Source organism: Pholcus phalangioides, unplaced genomic scaffold (genome assembly GCF_987345545.1).
Source record: "Pholcus phalangioides strain wild (caught in Gottingen) unplaced genomic scaffold, Ppha-v1.0 ptg000024l_1, whole genome shotgun sequence".
In the NCBI taxonomy this organism is placed as follows: domain Eukaryota; kingdom Metazoa; phylum Arthropoda; class Arachnida; order Araneae; family Pholcidae; genus Pholcus; species Pholcus phalangioides.
Genome location: NW_028301616.1, coordinates 31,100,030 through 31,119,350, shown reverse-complemented (window position 1 = coordinate 31,119,350; position 19,321 = coordinate 31,100,030). Strand labels below are relative to the sequence as shown.

Genomic DNA, 19,321 nt, shown 5'->3' with positions numbered 1-19,321 from the left:
GATGTTTAAGAGGGGCTCACACACAAGAAAAAGAAGGATATAAAAAGACATTGTAAGAAATACTGCCGAGATGATAAGAGTCACCGTTTTGTCCAGTTTTTTTATTCGCTGCAATCGAAGATAAGATTAATTACGCCACTGATTTTTATGGAAAATCGATCAATGAATCAGAGACGAGATAATAATGATTTTTTTTTTTACAATAAAGATCGTTAAACTAAACGTATCGGAAGTTATTGTGTGCACGAGAGAAACTTTATCATGAGAGGGTGTGCGGAATTATTCCATTTACGCGCGCAACTGTGATTTGTACCTTCCGAATGGATTTTGTGAGTCTAAAGGATTTAGACGCTGGCTACAAGGAGGTTAAATTAAAAAGATATGCAAAGGCTGTTCCAAATTATTTGCACAACAGATATCTCTGCACAATCGTTGACTTTATTCAACCGTTAATGGAAATTTAAAAATTTGTTTGACGGGGTTTTATATGTTACGGTTAATGTGATAAATCCGGTTATTATGCATAATCTCCGAGCATTTTGTTAAGTTTGATGAATTTCCCTATATTTAACACTTTCGCTGGTGATTATGCATAGTATAAAAGCATCGCGTCGTTGTTAAACAAGATAAATCGTACTATATGATATACATTATCAATCGTACTGTATGACACATACTGTACAGGATAATTCATACATGTATTGTACCATTATCATCGGGATACGATCGTAAAATTTGTTATCATTATATCGGAGTCGGACTATATTCATCCCACATACTAGACTCATTTGGAATTTTTTCATATGCTATTCTCCAATTATACAAGGATGACGTCACTCTCCGCTACCATACGAAGGATTTAACAACTGGCTGTTGCGAAGATATATTTTGGAAAGAGAGAAAATTCAACTGCTCCTGCGGGGAACCGAACCCACGTCCTTTCACTTTCCGGATGAACGCACTAGACTACAGAGGCACAGAAACGTCAACAGTTGTGAGCTTGGTCTGAGGCTGGTCCAGCCGTCCATGTACGGTCCCTTTCAGTGTACACGAGCTCCAAGGAAAGATTGAGAGATTCTGTGCCTCTGTAGTCTAGTGGTCTAGGGCGTTCACCCGGAAAGTGAAAGGACGTGGGTTCGATTCCCCGCAGGGGCAGTTGGATTTTCTCTCTTTCCGAAATATATCTTCGCAACAGCCAGTTGTTAAAAACCTTCGTATTCTCCAATTACCCTAGGGTAGCGGTTCTCAACCGGTGCTCCGCGGAGCCCTTGGGGCTCCTTGTGCAATTCCCAGGGGCTCAGCGGTCACTCGAGAATAATGAAATAAATCAATAAATTTGATAAACAAACAAAAAAAAGAGGCCTAAAGGGTACTGCCATATAAATAATATAATAAAAAGGCCTCCTCTAGTTAAACAGGGCTCCGCCATAGAAATTATACACTGAAAAGGGCTCCGCGTGTCAGAAAATGTTGAGAACCGCTGCCCTAGGGTATTATGCACAGATAAAAGCGATAAATATCAGGTCTTTATCAAATTTAACAACGACACTTGGGGGGGGGGGGGTTATTATGCATATTCAACGGTAAATAATATAATTGATAAATTTATCAAACTTACCAAGACGATTGGTAAGTATGCATAATAACTGGTTTTTATGTATAACAACCGATTTATATATATATATATCACATGTACCGTAACATATACATAAAAAATAAACATTTTATACAGTCTCCATATGCTAAAAGTTGAAACTATTGAAATTTAGACCCCGCTCTGAGAAGTCACTTGCAAAAAATTGCATATTTCTGAATGCAATATTTATATTACATACCATTCTTAGTCGCATATAGATCGAGGTATGATTTTTAGAGATCAAATTAAGGAGAAAACTAGATTTATTAATTCAAATTAGTTCGCATATTCGCAGCTAATACCATACGATTTTTAAAGCAAGACGGCGTAAATGCAGGGTGACGTAAGTCGGAGTATTATTCTATAGAGGAATTTATGAATGAATCCCTTGGAGGAGGGGTGCTCAGAAATGGTGGTATAAAATACTGTGAATGCTTGTGCGGTCCAGCTATGATGCCACTGTTGAGATCCTTGTGTTTGGCTCGAGGGCCCTGAATCAAACAAGGGACCTCAAACGTATTGAATACTTTTATAAATTCGGAAAATTATGTCTCATAAATTCTGAATTTTCATTAATTTCAAAACTCTCTCTCCTTAGGAATCACTTAACGACCCACTCCACAGTTCCAGATCACCTAAGTGAGTGGCACGCGACACGTTTTCAAATCGATGAAGGGGCTCGCACTCTCTAAAAGGTTGAACACCCTTGCTGAACAGTATCTTGATTAGGAAAATCCAGCCTTTAGCAGGGGATATGATCACCCCTGACTGCTATGCAGGATTTACATTATCTGCCCATGCTGAGTAGAAAGGTTGCCAACGAGCTGTTGAGGCATTACTGCCCATTCCTGTTGTAGAGGCAATCGCAGTTACGGAATCGTTGCTGGAGGCTTGTGAAGTGCTGCCAAACGTCTCCTTGGAGCAGCATTTCTCAACCTATGGGCCGCGGACCAGAGGTGGTCGGCGACGATGGCGTAGGCGGCACACAGGCAGTAAACAAAAAATTGATGGCGAAAAAAAACATTCAAATTACCCGATTACTGTAAAATACGGGACGTAACCAATTAAAAAACGTTGCCAGCAAAATCCCTAATTGTAGTCAAAATTGCTGAAAAATTCAGGGAAAAAAAACAGTTCAACTTGACAATGTGAGATGAATATTTTTATTTATAACCAAAATTATCATAAGTTATAAAAGCTCTGCTTATTAACGGTTTTAGTGAACATTGTAAATTTGAATAAACATCATTGGAAAAACGGGAAAAATGTATAAAAAGAAATCCAGAACCATTAAAGATACAGAAATGTCCCTTAATACGGGACACAAGTGCTCTGTCCAATTGTTTCGGACAATCACGATAAATAAATAAATAAATTATACTGGTCCTTGGGTTCAGAAAGGTTGAGAAACATTGCCCTAGTTTGACTCGCGGATCCCTATTTCGTACATAATATTTATGGCAGAACCTTGTAGGCCTCTTTTATTTATTTATCTGTCATATTTACTGATTCATATTATTTTCCTCGAGTCACCGCGGAGCCCCTGGGAGGTGCACCTGGAGCCCTTGGGGCTCCGCACAGCACCGGTTGAGAACCCCTGCCCTAGAGTGTCCCACACGTGTTCAGTTGGGTTTAGATCCGGGGACCTTGCCGGCCAATCGATGCATTGGATATCTTCACTCTCCAACAGCTCTGCGACAGCCACTGTACGATGAGGTGTAGCGTTGTCGTCCGTGAAGAGGAACTGAGGACCCAACAGCGCCTCTAAAAAGATGAACGTGAGGACGTAGAACAACAGCGGGCACCAGTCACCGAATCACCTTGGAAGATGTACGTGTACCAAGCATGATACCTCCCCAAACAAGAACGCCGCCACCTTGAAAACAGTTCCTTTCGATGATGTTGGAGGGGTTATTGCGTGTTCCCCGCTCTCTTCAGATGTGCATGCTTTCCACAATCGCTAGTCAGACTAAATTTGCTTTCACCCATAAAGAGTACTCGAACTCAATTTTTTTCAGCCTCGTCCTTAATTTTTGCACTCCAGTGTACGTTGAATAGTTATTGATCTACATAGAAATCAATCGATTTTTCGGAAGGAATTTAAAGTTTTTTAAAAAAAAGAAAAAAACCCGCTGAGATCGCAAATGAAAGAAAATCCCCATGAGAAGGGGGAAAAAAAATCAAAATTTTCCGGATTCGAATTTCCTGGATATATTCTCTTATCTATCTCTCTCTTTTAAATCTGGTTTCAACCAATGAAGGAAAAATTTCCCAGATTTTCTTTTTTAAGAGAAGGTAGGAATCCAAATTTATACTTTTTTTTTTTTTTCGCTCCGAAGTTGGACTTACGTACGAGAAAATTTGATGCTGGATTTTCCTGATATCGGAAAAAAAAATTGGGAGTGTATTTTTTCGGATTATATCGCTGAGTAATTTTATTTAGGAAATAATGACACCACGAATTATTTCAGACAAATAAATTCACTTATAAAGTAAGAAACGATTCATTATTCGAAACATGTAAAACCATTTATCTTTTCGCCTCTGAAAAATTCGTTGTTCTGCGGAAAATTTTCTCCCAGCTTCGAGATCCTTTTAAAAACTTCTATTATTATAATATTTCACTTATTGATTATTCTGGGGTGGTTCTTACTCAATATATAAATCCTTATTCAGAGCCATGGCCCTTGTGTCTTCCTGTTCCTCATTCTTTCCTCTGCCTTGTTCCTAGGCTAGAAAATTTAGACAATATCTTTACAATAAATTAAGAAAATTAATAAATGTTCCAATAGATAACAAAAAAAAAAAAAAAAAAAAATACAGTGCCACATATTGACATTGAGACAGAACTACATGTACAGAATTTTTAAATTCATCATCAGAAATGAAGAATGGTTGGTAAAGAATGAAAATAGAACCTCGAATATACAACCTCTGACAATAAAGTTCGGTGAATAGTCCTGTAACATTAGCGTAGATGAAATGTTAACGAAAGTTACCTTATACTGTCCTTCGAAATAGTCACCTCCCATTACTATGCATCGCTGAGATCTCCTATACATGTCCTGGAAACTTTGCAAGAAGTCTTCTTTTGGGATGGAGTTCAAAAGCCTCGTCACGTTTCGTTGGATGTCAGGAATATCGTCAAATCTCTTTCCTCTCAAAGCGAGTTTGAGTCGTGGGAATAGGAAGAAGTCTGGAGGATTGAGCCTCATCTGGCGAGTATGGTGGATGTTCAATTTGCACCACCCCCTTTTTTGCCAGGAACTGTTTGACGATAATTGGCTGTGTGAGGGCGAGCATTGTCGTGAACGAGAAACCATGAACCTTGTTGTGCGTACTGAGGTCGTACCCTGCGTAGACGTTTCATGAAACGGGTCAAAATTTCAATGAACCTTGCAACATTCATCGTCGTTCCCTCGGATAGAAATTCCTTCTGGATTTTCCTGTTCTCAGTTAAGAACCAACGCACTAAACAAGCACTTTGTAAAACAAGTCTTTCACGGAACACAAACGACGCTCAACTGAACAACGGTGGCGGCAGATGGTCAACACCTGCCGCTACGCATTTGCAGCGTTTTGCTTCGCCAGTGTTGGCAGATCGGCCGTTCTGACTTCATTCACCGAACTTTATTGTCAGAGGTTGTATATATAGATATAGAGAAATATTTATCAAGTGCCTAAAAGTAAAGCGAAACATTATTTCAAAAAAGTTTTAGTTTTGCATCGCCCCAAAAATAATGAACTTCATTTACACTAATAATCACAAATTAGTAATAGAAATGCAAAATATAATATCTTTAATATGATCAAAAACACAGATATAAATGCAGTGATTTGAAATTAGTTATTGTCCAATGCATGCTAAAAATATATATAAATATAGTAAAATACATTTAATACATAAAGGAGCTGTTTTGATGAAGGAAACAAAAAAATCATATAGGTCTACTGGGAGGACCTTACCGACCTTACCCTTGGGGAGTGCGTGTAATATATGCGTGTATCTTGTGTCGTTGTGTAATTTATGTTTATATTACAATTTGTATTTTGTAATTTGTTTAATCTTGTAAAAAAAAGAATTAACTTTAAAGTTTGGTTTTTATTTTTGTCTTGGTCTGCGAATTAAAATTAACATTTATGTTTTTTTACCAGTTCTGCCGATCGTTTCTCCTATTTATTATTCATTTTCTTGCCGGTTCGAATGGTTATTTTTTGCTATTTGCAGTATTTATTTCTTGCGGATCCCCAAAAGTTATTTCTCACTTATTTATTTTTCGCTGTTCTTTAAATCATTTCTTCTAGTTACGGTATTTATTTTTGCCGGTCCGCAGATTATTTTTTCCATATATTTATGTTTTGCCGGTGGGCCAATTATTACTTCTATTTACGGTATTCATTTTTTGCGGGTCTGACAATCATTTTTCTTAGTTACAGTATTTTTATTTTGCGGATCTGTCAATTACTTAATACCATTTTTTACCGGTCCACAAGTAATTTCTCCCATTTATTACTTTGTTAGGGCCCTCATATTATTTCTCCGGTGATTTTTTTGGACCGCCAACTATTTTACCTGTTTAGGGTTTTGACGTTTTTTGATCCATTCGTAAATTATTTCTATCATTCATTTACTTTACCGGTTCAAAAATTATTTCGCCCATTTTCCCCCAAATAAAATTTTTTCATCGGTTCGCAGTTGCGAAAATGTAAAAAAAACCACTGTTTTAGATCATTTGAACACACACCGGACCAGAGTCCCGGTTCTGTCCCCAACGGGATTCAAGCAGTTGGATAGACCATGCTGGGAACCTTTCAGCATCAGTCCGGCCAGGAATTTCAGCGGGCAACTACAGTATGACTCAAGGCACCAAATTGAGCTGTGGAATTAGCGAAAACAGTTAAAATCACAGAAATACGAAATTCATGATATATAGAACAGGGGTTCTAAACCTATTCCCAACCTTCGGCGCCCTTTTCATCAATTCAATGCTCATCCACCCGTTCCCCAGAGCTACTTAAAAAAGAATATTTCCAAGAGACCTTTATAGGGGTCATCACTTAGCCCCCTGACAAAGGTTTCTACTTTTTCTTCAAGTTTAACCTGTATAAAAAGTATCTCAGAGTTATGTTTACAATGAAAATGTGGGAGAATAAGTTTCATTTTAAGTTTAATTTAAAAAAAAACCAGTTTTTTTGAGAATCTTTTGACGTTATAGCGGAAATTCTGGTCACAAGCTGCAGTTTACTGTAGTTACAAAAATGATCCATAGATGGGGCAGTATGGTGCTTTGTTTCCATTAGTGCGCGGCAAACAGTGACGAAATGGTACGTGAAAATGGATACGAAACAGTACCCGAAATCAAACGAATGGGAATTTGATTACTCTGCGATCTGTAAATATTCCACGTTTTCATCATTCTTGCCAAACAAACTGCAGCTTAAAAGCGCGCTCAAGCAACGACATCACGATCGCTATCGAACGTCACTTGAATTCTATAGTTGCACTCGGTAAAATTTGCATATTTCTCCTCCATTTTCAAACTATAGTCGACACCCGTTCTCACGAACTCGGTACAGACTTGAATAATTGCTATGTAAATGAGAAAGACGTTCAAAGAAATGACATTTCTGGATGTATTATACACATTATTATTACAAACATAACTTTAACCGTATACAGGGTGATTCTAAATTCATGGTACGAATTTTAAGAGGTGATACGTAAGACTCCGCCCCCCCCCCCCCAAACAAGCATTTCTGGTCACAAAAATGTGCGGTCGAATTGCAACAGCAAAGGTGGTAGAGGGTGGTTTTGGACAGGGCCATATTAAGAGCATCGTGGGCCCCCTGGCCAAGTGGTTTTTCTGAGGTCCTACCTGGTAAATTCTAGAAAATTTCAACCGGATTTCATTTTTGTGAGGTCTCTCTTCTTAAGGTCCCCGGGCCGTGTGTTAAGACGGCGCTGCTTTTGAGTGTGTACCATAGCATTTCACCAAAAGCAGATATAATATTTCTCTGACGGATTTGCGGTGATATGTGCTATCAGCAATTTTTGGGTTCATATGCACCTTTGGATTGGAGTTTCCTTTTTATTGGTGCAAGGACCTTCAGGGTAATGTTGCGCCAAACAAAGATTAAGCGGTGCAATGACTTATGGTACAATTTGCGTTACCCCAGTTGCACCATGAGAAGGCACATTACAATACTCTTCACCCCTCGAATGGTTGATTGCACTTATTGCAGAAAATCTGTCGGAAAAAACTGATATTCGCTTTTGGTGACGCCAATAGCGTTTCATCCATTGATGTCAACAACACAATGAAAACCTTATTTAAGCGCCAGTAACAGGAAATTTTTTTTTCAGAATTGAGCTATTAATCGTACACCTTCCATTTTATAGGACTCTGATTTGTATATTTACAGTTACTGGCTTTCGTGCAGCACCGTCTATGGACAAAAATTTGAACGAATTTTTTGGGGTTTCTGTAACAAAAAGAAATCCCTCTTTTTGAGAATAACTTAAACGCAAACCGTATTCAAATGTACCAATTTTTTCTTCAATTTACATGATTTTTTTCAACTATTCACGAATTTATGGAACACCCTATGAGTGACCAAGATGTGTAAATGTGCCGCGGGCCACTTAAGCCATCTGGAACAGCGCCAAGTGACTTAAATGGTCTGTAAATGTTCAGTGGATCACTTAAGTGATCTGTACATGTGCTGTGGATTCCTAAAGGAATCTGTAACTCTGCCACGGAGTGACGGTCACTCACTTTTTCATACAGTCAACAGCACTTACACCGTCCCTCACTTTGTCAGTGATGCGCACTAATATAGTCACTCACTCATACAATCACTCACTTGATTCTTCATATGGTCATTTACTTAACCATACCATCACCAACATTCGCATTCACATGCGGCCACTCACTCACTCATACAGTCAATCGCGCACTCACTTCGCCACTTATATGACCACTAATACGGTCAGGGCAGGTGAAACGTCCGGGGGCGAAAGTTCCGGATCCGCACTTTGTTCGGACGTTGCATTGTACCGGATGGTATTTGTAGTTCGCGCGCGCGCGCGTGTGTGTGTGTGAGGTATTAAATAAAAAGTAACATGTGGGATTGTGGGATGAGAAATAGAAGGAAATGGATATTTTTTTTAATACGGCGGTTGGGGGGGGGGGAAGAATTTGGTATTTCCAAATGGGCCGTTATAATTTGAACGGTCGCAATAACGGATATTCGTTATAACGAGCGTTGACTGTATTTTGATGATTAGTTTCATCCGAGAGGGGCTTTCGAATGGGATTTCGTAATAAGAATCACACACGAAGCATAAATTTACGTGTTGGTGAAAATAATTCCGTCCTTTTGTGAAAGATCATTTTAATCAGAGAAAATTCCATACACATATTTTTTTCCCCTATTTCTATAGAAAACGAAAACAAAACCAAACAAAAAACGTTTCTTTCGTTCTTAATTTTCATCGTTTTGAGGAAACAACAGTTGCGTAACGCGGACGGATAAAGCACTTCCACACAAACATAGTACCAAAATCTCTTTTATGACACAGATGCGAGGTAAAACATACGTATATTACTTTTTTCTTTTCTTTTGCACATTGTTTCCGCCGGGAAAAACCGGAAAAGTACGCGAAGAAGGATACTTAGGGACAAACGAGGAAAAATTATTTTTTTAGTTTCTTTTGTGGTCGTTAGGACGTTGGTTATTAGGCAAAAAAAAGGGAAAAAAATGTATATATGTTCCTGGAAATTTCTATCTTATGTGATATTTGGCCTTATCTGGAATATGTTTTCCAGGACACACACACACACAAAAAGGGAAAACCACTCTCCTTCTCTCACAATTGTCTTCTCTTTTCAAAAGAAAGAGATAACAAATATATGGCTGCGGAATTAGAATTCAAACTTTCTCTCCCTTTAATTCTTTGCACGGATCTTTACTCCCCCCACTGAAACGAGGCTTATTTACAATTCCGGCATTCGAAGTATCTCCCGATTTTAAATCACGTGATTTAGCATAAATGCGTACGTACAGTACGAGAAGATATTCTTCCCGCAAACGCACCTGTGAAATCAGGATTCTTCCCTCGTTTTAATGATTCCCTGAATCTGGATTTCCTACAAATCTCAGAAACTTTCTTAGAATCACTTTTAAGAAGAAGGGGGAAAGAAAGAGGTCTTTTCTTTTACAAATATCTATTACACTGGGCAACAATGAAATTGCGCGTCCGGCATGAAAATGTGTGCAATTCCGACCCGTTGAACCCGAATATCACCATGAACTTGGTTCTGAGATATTGTCATGTAAAGTGTGGGAAAAAGTGCTTCACGAGTGGTCTGTGGACAACAATGGAAATGCATCAGACATAAAATTACGCAACTACGAATAATTTTGATCTGCCGGACACCAATATCACCATGAAAAAGTTCTGCAGGACTTTTCTGGAGATATGACTATGCAAAGTGTGTGTTAAAAAAGTGTTTTACAAGCGGTGTCTGTGGACAACAATAAAATTGCCGACATGAAAAAAGTCCAACAATGAAAATCTAACATGAAAATACCCAATGTCGAATTATTTTGACTTGCTGAACACGAATATCCCCATGGAAAAGTTCTATCGGTCTTTTTAATGGAGCGTTCTCAATTCTTCACATGTTAAGAGTGGATGAACTATAGTTTCGCAATGTATTTGTGTTTATAGTTTATATATATTTTTATGTATTAGTGTTGTATTCCTACGTTGATATTTTAGTTGCGTTTTTATGTTTCTGGATACACCCATCCTCTCTCTTCGGGAACGCTTTGAAATCTCTCTTTGAGCGTGGTGTGATCTGTCCTTCAATGTTTGATGTATTTTTATGTATATAAACATTGTGTCTCTATGTATTTGCGAGATTTTTTCATATTTATATTTTAGCCATGTTTCTTCCCCCATATTCATTATTTTTTCTATTTTTTTTCATTGTGTTTCAATGTACGGGGTGAAACTGAATGAAATTTTGGCATAAGGTATTTTGATGTATGCGCTCAAGAATGATATGGAAAACAACAGTGTCACTCTAACAGTTACGGCTACAGTGAGAAAATTTCGAAAATATCAAATGGCAACACCAAGTTTTTTTGTATTGGAATGTGATCTCCATTGTGAAAAACCCTAAATAGCGTTCGAACGGCAACTGTAGCATGAAAATCACCGGCGGTAGATAGGCTAAAAGTGAGGACAACCAATAAGGACAGAGAAGCAGCATAAAATAAAGCATTTTATTGTGTTTCACAAATTTTCCACATGACCTTGTGGAGGACTAATCAGGCCTTGTGGGATCTCAGCCGAAGAAACGGTGTGACGAATGAAACAAACATTAATGCTCTGGTGCACGGCAAAGTCCTTTTTCCTTGCCTAGCTCCGGGGATTTTCGTGCCACAGGTGCCATTCCAACGCTATTTAGTGTTTTTCAGTATGGAGATCGCATTCCAATACAAAAAACTTGGTGTTGCCATTTGATATTTTCGAAATTTTCTCACTGTAACCGTAACTGTTAGAGTGACACTGTTGTTTTCCATATCATTCTTGAGCGCATACCTCAAAATACCTTATGCCAAAATGTCATTCAGTTTCTGTGAATGGTATGATAGTTAGGGGCCCATATGTCGGGATAGGTTTTTTATAATCACCCTGTATTTGTATTGTACTACTATATGTGTATTAAATGTGCAATTATAATAAAAAAAACCGGAGCCCATCCCGCTTTTTCTATGGTCAGATGCGCGTTCAGCACTCCGAATTACATAGCACTGACTGTTTTTATTCAGGAAGCAATTTTTATTTTCAAAATTTCTTGTTTGGAGTAATCAGAGTAATTTCGAAATCACCCGTTACACATGGTTGATCTAGAGCAGTGTTTTTCAATTGCTAGTGCGGCAGACCAGGGCCGGTCCATGGGGATTTCCTGATTTTGCTCCGCGAAATATTTCACCTAATTTTTAAAGTCTTTATGTGATTAGGGATCTATATTATATTCGGGATGAGAAGTATACTTTTGAAATTCCTACTTAGGGGCCATTCAAATATTACGTGAGCAGATTTTCAGCCATTTTTGAAACCCCTTCCCACCCCCAACTTTGTCAGCAAAAGTCAAAGTCAGCAAAATACTGACCCCCCCGTCATCAAAAGTCAGCAAATCCGAAACCCCCCTCCCCCTTCGATGCTGACGTAATACTTTATTGACCCCTTATACGTGAAAAAAAAAATGGAGATTGTGGCAAATATTGGAAATCGGGCCTATATACGGCCCCGAACTCCAATTAGACGCCCACGCGTCTTCAATTTAAAACTCTAGTTTAAACAATTTTAAAAACTTAAGGAATCGGTATGTTTGGGGAAAAAGTTATTCTCACGAAAGGGAGGGGAATCTTTCTTAGTACAAGGGAAAAACAGTTCAAATTTTTGTCGATAGAGGGTGTTTCACGAAAGCAAATCACTAGAAATACGCAAATCAGAGTATTGTAAGATGCAGTCTGTACGATTAACAACTCATCTCTGCATTTTCTTGTTATTGACACTTACATAAATAAGATTTTCATTGTGATGTTGACCTTGGTGGATAAACAACTATTGGTGAAGTTATTTTACCTCAGCCACGAATACACTCGGCTGAAGTTTTCACGTTTCGGATACAGAAGAGATTGAAGAAAGGTTCGGGTTGAATTAACAATGACTCGCTTTCGTGAAACGCACTCTATCGACAAAAATTTGAACTAATTTTATTTTCTGTCCCTCTTCGGAGAATAATTTTTTTTCGCAAACCGCATTCAAATTCTACCAATTCCCTCAATTTTATGAATTTTCAAATTATTTACGAATTTTTGGCGCAGCCTTGCATCCACAGAAACATTCAGATGTGAATGCGCATGGTATTTTCAGAGTTCTCAGCCTGTTTCACAGAAGACGAAAGACTAACTATTGAACATTTATTACGTCATTCGTAAATATTTATTACCTTTGCATAAGTTTTAACCGTAATGGAGCTTTGATTTTCTTCCTACGGTCGGATTTCTTAACAGAATTTCTTTTCTCCGAACGAAATTCTATTGCTTCAACAAATGTTCAAGCAAAACTTCCAAACATTCTGACCATATTTTGACACCACTTTGGATATTCAACCACCCTGTATATTCAAAGAATTATGCGTGCGGGATTATTACAGGAAACAGCTATTTTGAAATTTATATGGAAAGAATGTTGACTCTTTCCTGCTATCCTGGTTTATGCAGTGGTAAGTATTCGGAGATTCCTGGAAACCATGTCGGGAGGGGCCCTTATCTCGAGAAACACACCTGTTCAAACAACCTGGATTTGCTGTCTCTAGTAAGGAATTTCATGAAAGTTTATTTTCCCCTCTCACACATGGGAACATAGGAAAAGGGTAAATATATAAGTATTTCAAGTATGTCTCTCCGTTTAGGTCGCTATAAACGGGGTATCATTTAGAGCGACATTTTAAAAAATGTTTGTGTTTATTGAGGGGGGAAGAGATTTTTTTGTAGGAATTGTTTCATTCATATATAGCGCTTTCTGATTGCACATTCTGATAACAAGACTGTTCGAATATATTATAACGGTTTTTGAGTGATAGCTATAAGCAATCTAGATATAGTCGATCTCGCTTATAAAAATCACACTTTCTCCCAAACGAACGCTTTTTGCCTGTTAGGACGACTTCTTCTTTGGTCCCGACTCCGCATATATCGTGTTGTATGTATTTGATAGTTTTCTACCAGATCATCTTTCGCGGACCGAATGGTGCTACGCATCCAAGATGTACTCGAAGCCATGGAATGGACCATGGAAATTATTTTAATGGTTTCACAAGGAACAGCAAGAGTTTCCAAAGAGCTAAAAAGGTCGAGAAAGACTGTTGTATCGTGTCCGGAAATTTCACTGCCAGCAATTGACCGACAACAATTCACCACCATGTGCAATTCGCTGCTGGAAAAACTCAACTACCATCAATTCAACGAATGGAAAATTCATCGTTGGGAAAATTCACCGTCAACAGATCGGCATGAGTGAATGAATGACCGATTGAGCAAGTGAACGAGTGAGTGAACGAATGAGGTCACTCACTCGAAATGCCGTTCGCTACGTCAATCGATCAATCTCTCAGTTGGTCAGTCCCTCACATGGTCGCTCAGTTACTCCCTACTCACTTACTCACTTGGTCGCTCAGTTACTCCCTACTCACTTACTCACTTGGTCGCTCAGTTACTCCCTACTCACTTACTCACTTGGTCGCTCGCTTACTTACTAGGCCACTTACTCTGTATGTCTCTCATTAACTAGGTCACTCACTCTGTAGGTCTCTCATTAACTAGGTCACTCATTCTATCATCAACTCACGAGGTCACTCATTCTATCATCAACTCACGAGGTCATTCATTCTACCACCAGCTCACTAGGTTGCTCACGCTGTTACACACTCAACTGCATGGTCATTCACTATGTCACTCGCTCACTCACTAACTAGATCCCTCTCTCTGTTACTCTCTGAATAGGTCACTTATTCTATCACTAACTCACCAGATCACTAACTGGGTCGCTCACTCTGTCACACACACTCAATCAGCATGTCACTTATTTATCTTTTAGATATACCTCTCTTCCCTGTCGCAGCTTTCTTCATCACATTACAAATTAACTGCTCCCTCTACTGTGTCCATTCAAATATAGTTTTTTCTTTCTCTCTCCTTGTATTTTCTTTCAAATATTGTAAAATATGTAATTTAATTGTAAACTTTAACTTGTATAGTTTTATCGTAAAAAGACTGGGGACAAATTAATTATGTTATATTATATTCGGTCACGCACTTACCCACTAGGTCAGTAATTCTGTCACCCGCTCACTCTTATTAGATCACTCAGTTTACCACTGGGACGTTCACTATGACACTCACCAACTAGGTCACTTACTCTGTCACTTACTCTAGGCTCACTTAAGTCGCTCACTCACTAGTTTGCTCGCTCAACAACACTAACCACTTGTCACTCACTCACTGATTACTGTATCATTTATTGACTCCCTCACTGATTACTGTATCATTTACTGACTCACTCACTGATTACTGTATCATTTACTGACTCGCTCACTGATTACTGGTATCATTTACCGACTCACTCACTCGGTCATTCCTCGCTCACTGACTCATGTCGATCTGTTGGTGGTGAATTTTCCTTCGGTGAACTGTGTTGGTGGTGAATTTTCCGCAAACGCTGCTGTATGTGTACATATTTTGTCGTAGAAATTCTGAATGATTCGCGCGACCAAAAAGTCGCGAGGTAAAATTTCGGTGTACATACTTAAAAACGCATTCTCCTCTCGTTGCACAAACTATAAAAATTCAGTAATTCGAAAGAGAACGAACGAACGAGCGATCGCGAAACGACCCGCGTTGAAATCCCATGACCAACAACCAACCAAACACGATAACCGAAACGGTGTCATAAATGAGCGCCGTTTCATGCAGTCGACTTCCGAAATCGGAACGTATTACGTACGTAAAAGGGGAGGAGGAAAAAAAGGTGATTTGGAGACTCGGGGAAAATTAACCATTGTGAGAAACGAGAATTATTTTCCAGGGGTCGCGAGAAAGGAAATTCTTGGCAATAAGGGCTGTTTATGGAAACTAAATTACCGCACACACACACACACACACACACATAACCTAGATAATTCACACTTCTCTCGCAAGCGTATTCATATAACGCGCCGGTTTTGATGATGATTATGATGGGCGCCGCCGCCCCCGCCGTTGCAATTTCTCTCCCTCAGTTTTAGAGGCCGAGAGAAAATGTTTTCCTAAATAAACCGCTTTGACCTTTTCGTGTTGTTTGCTAGGGTTAGTGTTTTGGAGCCCCTAGTTGCGTAAACGGGTGTGTGTGTGTGTTGTAAATGGGAAGAGAAATCATAGATGGAGGGGTTGGTTTGGAAGGATATTGATTTTAGTCACGCTTTACGCAGCTTATCTAATATATAAGAGAGTAACTGTTAGACAATCGCCATTATTCAGTGAGAGTTTGGCTGGAATTATGAGATGAGCCTCGCCTTTAAATCACTTAATAATTCGGCGTTGAAATGGTGCATTAATCCAGTCGTCTCTTCTCCGTAGGAAAACTAGTATGTGATCTAGCTAATTAATATGCGTTTTCTTTGTAAATGCCGGTTTTAAATCATATGGGTGCGTATCTCTTTTTGGGGGTGTGCAATGTGCATGCCATAAAAATGGATAGATAATAATCTGGGACCACTTAAGTGGTTTTGTAACGGATCGAAGGCCGTAAAGCGATAGAATGGTTTAAAAGTTTGAATTTTTTCCGCTTTACTTACACAGACAGTAGTCCTCGCCTAATCGGGTAATGGATAAACGGAACCCCCCCCCCCCTTATTCGAATATAATCCTCTAGGACCAAAATTTCTCCCGCAGAGACAATTTTAACGCTCCCCGCGTAATCGAATATTGAAATTCACACGACCACTGTTAGCTAATACACATCGGCCACTATGTACATATGTTACGGTAAATGTGATGTATCCGGTTATTATACGTAATAACCGGTTATTATGCATAATCGCCGAACATTTTCGTAAGTTTGATGAATTTCCCTAAAAGCACCCAAGCATAGTTGGTAAATTTGATAAATTTCTTTAAATGAATCACTTTTAATGGCAATTATGCTTATCAAACTTACCAAAACGATTGGTAAGTATGCAAAATAATCATCTATTACATAACGACCGATTTATCACATTTACCGCAACATATATAATCTTTCTCTGTGACTAGACATTTTAAAATTAATGGCAAATATTCTGCCAGGTTAAGACTAGAAAATAAAACCTAGAGTTCAGATTGGGTTTTGCCTCCCAAAGTATCTGAGTTATCATCAGTATGTTCATTTGATTATTTCATTTTGGTTCTCTATTGATCCCATAGAGGGCGCTAACTTTTGCAATGAAAAGTAAAAATCATAGGTATCGTGATCGCTGTAATTCAATGCGATTTTTCATTTCATATTTTGATACCTGATGTATTCCAGAAGCATAATAAATATCGATCATTCATCAGTTCTCAATAGGCAAACTATATTAACGGTGTTGAACAGGAGGTGAATTTCCCCGCATAATCGAAAATATCCTGCTTAAAACATATTGTGTGCTGGAACCATTGACAGCCATCGATAAACAACCGTTTCGGTAAGTTTAATCATAAGTACGACTGGGAATCGATCAAAATTTTTACTGGTTAATGAAAAAATTTTAATCGATTAATCGAATATTTTTTTGTGAACCATATAATATTAATAGATTCTATAAAAATATATTTTATATTCATTCATTCGTTTCAGATGGAAACGGATATAGGAATGGGTTGAAAAATTAAGACTGCCCTCTTCAAGCAATTTAATATGCTGAACATATTTAGATATGCTGAACATATTTCAGATTGACGATAGTTTTTATATGGGTTTTGTTTTATATAAATTTTTATTTATTTTTTGTTGCCATCGTCTGAAGTGACAATGTTTTGTTGTTTATGATAAAACTCTTTCCGGATACACCCATCCTGCGGGAAAGCTTCGATATCTCTCTGAGATGGGAAGCGGGGTGTGTATCTGGTCATCGAAGGTGAGTTCAATAAATTCACCTAAACCTATCACTTTTACCGTTGATTACAAGCATAATACTCGCATAATACTCAAGTATCATTGGTAAACACGATAAATCGTCCTAAATTAATTCCATTTGCCGATTATTATGCATAATCGCCATTTCGTATTGGTGAATACAATAAATCGGTGCCATTGCCGTGATAGGAATTACTATTCAGATAACCGTACCTGGGAGCCAGAGTCTGAACTGGAAACAATGAATTTGATTTAACTGAATAATTTAACGTATTTTTCCGAACATCACCTTCATAACTCCTATTCGACGAATCATGAAATCGGATCTCGATATAACGAACTCTTATTTAACAAATTTTACGACCGCACCCGATGTAGTAAACTTCCATTCAACAAATTTAACGATTGTACCCCGATATAACAACTTCTCATTCAAACAATTTTTCGATTTAACGAATTTTTTCAAGTTTTTATTTAACAGAGACTCACAGGGACCGAATTCGCAAAAAAAAAAAAAAAAAAAATCGTTTAACCTTGAAATTCGTTTAATAAGATTTCGTTGTATCGGAGTCAGACGAAATTCATTAAACATACTACATTATATAATCACACCGAGACTCACTGCGGAGTTTTTTTTCATATTTATCAAATTCACCAATCGCACCAGGATTTATGCATAATCGCCGGTAAAAGTGATAAGTTTATCAAAATCAAGCGACACGATTGGAGATTATGCATAATAACCTGTTTATCATATTTACGATAACATATGCACGCTTTGACCAATCACCGTCGGAATTCATGGAAAACAGGAAACCAAATTTCTTCCAAACGCAACAAGCGCTATTCTGTCCATTGTACTCATGAAGAAGACAATCCGAAAACAGCTGTCTGACTTTAGGGGTCATTCAAGTATTACGTCATCATCGATGGGGGGGGGGGGGAAGGGGATTTCCGATTTTCTGACTTTTGATGACAGGGGGGGGGGTTGGATAATGCTTACGTCATCGACCACCCTTTATGAAAATATGAGTTAGGATTCAGGGGGGCAGAGCTGATGACGAAATTTTGCTGACAAGAGGGGGGAGGGGGGCCAGCGTTTTGCTGACGGGGGGGGGGTCAAAAATGGCTAAAAATTTGCTTACGTAATACTTGAACGGCCCCTTATGAAGAAAACCACAATTTCCGTTTTGAGAATACCATTGTTCGCTTAGCAGCAGCTGATGCCGTGCTCGAAGGGGGGTTACACAGGCACATCTAGACAGTATCCTATTCCCCGCGAGTAAAGTAGTATTCCGGGGACCCTTTCAAACCGGCTGAAAATACCAACCTACTGATTCATATATCGTTCAAAATCATAGCCTTAGATATAATTTTTTATTCAGTCCTCATATATATATATGAGGCCCCCAGGCATAGCATGGATGTGCGATGGCATTAAAACGGCCTTGGAGTCTTTTTCTTCTCTTCTGTTGCATACGTATTTTTAGTATGTAGGTGGTTCTGTACTAGCTGGGAAATTTTTTTTTTCTTTTCCCTTGTTAGTATAGTGACGCCATCTGTTGGATGTAAGTAACACCACCAAGAGTGCGGATTTACGCGTACTCATTTTTGGAATCGAGGAGTGACTTCTTGACATTTTTCACAGCAGAAACAAATACGGAAAATCCCAACGAGATTGGAAGGACCATGTTTTATAAAAAGGACTTTTAACATATTGGTCTTTGAATGTCAGTCGCTCTCAACTCACATTTTTCTTCATCTTATCAAGTTTGAGTTCAGAAATCATGACAAAATGAAGGATTTGAACATTGAAACCATACATGACTATTTAGTCAAACTATATGTAGAGGATATGGGGCGGAAACATCAGAATATCAGCACATAAGAGAAATCTCGCCTTATCCTGCGGGAGACATGTTGAGGTTTCTAACATACTGGCCTGATATGGGTCAGTGAATTGGTTTAGTTTT

At 38.4% G+C, this 19,321-nt stretch overlaps 1 protein-coding gene and 1 non-coding gene across 2 annotated transcripts in view; both read left to right on the top strand.

Annotated features, from left to right (window-relative positions):
- LOC149069215 (potassium voltage-gated channel protein Shaker-like) overlaps positions 1-19,321 on the top strand; it is a 508,027-nt gene that overhangs the window by 21,259 nt on the left and 467,447 nt on the right. The gene's annotated exons all lie outside the window — the stretch shown is intronic.
- TRNAS-GGA (transfer RNA serine (anticodon GGA)) lies at positions 1,082-1,155 on the top strand. Its single transcript has one exon. It is a non-coding gene; the product is annotated as a tRNA-Ser (tRNA).